Source organism: Triticum aestivum, chromosome 2D, assembly GCF_018294505.1.
Source record: "Triticum aestivum cultivar Chinese Spring chromosome 2D, IWGSC CS RefSeq v2.1, whole genome shotgun sequence".
NCBI lineage: Eukaryota > Viridiplantae > Streptophyta > Magnoliopsida > Poales > Poaceae > Triticum > Triticum aestivum.
Genome location: NC_057799.1, coordinates 505,804,045 through 505,805,557, shown reverse-complemented (window position 1 = coordinate 505,805,557; position 1,513 = coordinate 505,804,045).

The window sequence follows — 1,513 nt, the reverse complement described above, 5'->3', positions numbered from 1 at the left end:
GTGGAACCGCCGGCTCAACAGAATTAACAGCCCTCTTGTGAAGCTTCTCGTCTCGTTTGCACAAACTAGTGGTGAACACGTGATACTGTCCACCGCTAAGTTGCTTCGGGTTGGTCTGATAACCCCCCTGTTGCTGTTGATGACCCTGACCAGGCTGTTGATTGAAGCCCCCTTGACCGTTCTGAGGACCGGAATTTGACCCGCCACCCGGGCCATGAGAGCCGCCAGCGCCGGAGCCGCCTGCGCCTGGGCCGCCGCCCGGGCCATTGTAGTTTTTAAAGGCCTTCATGATAGCACAATCCTTCCACAGATGAGTCGCTGGCTTCTCTCTAGAGCCGTGTCTCGGACAAGGTTCATTCAACAGCTGCTCCAGAGAAGGTCCTGACCCGCCGCCTCGGGGAGGGGGCCTCCCCTTGCGTCGCTGGTTGTTGCCTTGGGTGTTGGCTACGAACTCCAGGCTGCCATCGGTCTTGCGCTTGCCTCCTCCTTGATTCCCCGGGTTAAACTGAGGGCTCTTTCCATTGCCGTTCTTCTTTCCCTTCCCTGTCCTTTCATCATCTGAAGGGGGATCCTTGGTACCATCGGAATCAGCGTATTTGACAAGAGCCGCCATTAGTGTACCCATATCCGTGCAGTCATGTTTAAGCCGCCCAAGCTTCATCTTTAGGGGCACAAAACGACAATTCTGTTCTAACATCAAGACTGCAGAGCCGGCGTCCATCTTATCTGATGAATGTATGATCTCCTTGACCCGGCGAACCCAATGGGTCGTGGACTCGCCCTCCTGCTGCTTACAGTTAGTCAAATCCACAATTGACATAGACTGCCTACAGGTATCCTTGAAGTTTTGAATGAACCGGGCCTTCAGCTCGGTCCAAGATCCAATGGAGTTCGGTGGCAGCCCTTTTAACCACGTGCGGGCAGTTCCATCTAACATCATGGTGAAATATTTGGCCATGGCCGCCTCGCTGACCTCTAGCAGTTCCATGGCCATCTCATAACTCTCAATCCAGGCCGCAGGCTGTAAGTCAGCTGTATAGTTAGGCACCTTCCTAGGGCCCTTGAAATCCTTAGGTAAACATTCATTACGGATGGCCGGCACCAAACAAGGGACACCCCCGGTCCTGGTAGAAATACCCACATCAACGGACGCCGTTGGATAAGCCGGGGGGTCTGATAAGCCGTCAATTGCGGCACCTGCTCCGCCTCTTGCCGTGCTTGGTCTGCGGCGTAGAAGGTTCCAACATGAGCCGGGCCATGGCGTCGGACATTACTTGAGCCGGTCGCCGAGACCATGTGCCGGCTGTAGCTCGGGCTCTGGCCTGGGCGAGGAGTTGAGTGGATCCTGTCCCGGCTGTAGGAGTACGCCTCTTGCTGCGCTAGGGCCGTCTGCAGGAGTTCCCTGACCCGGCGGGTTTCCACGGCTGCCGGAGAATTGCCGTCAACGGGAAGAGCCGCCAGTCGTGCTGCCGCTGCTACCATGTTCTCCAGCGGGTTATCGTAACGACCCGGG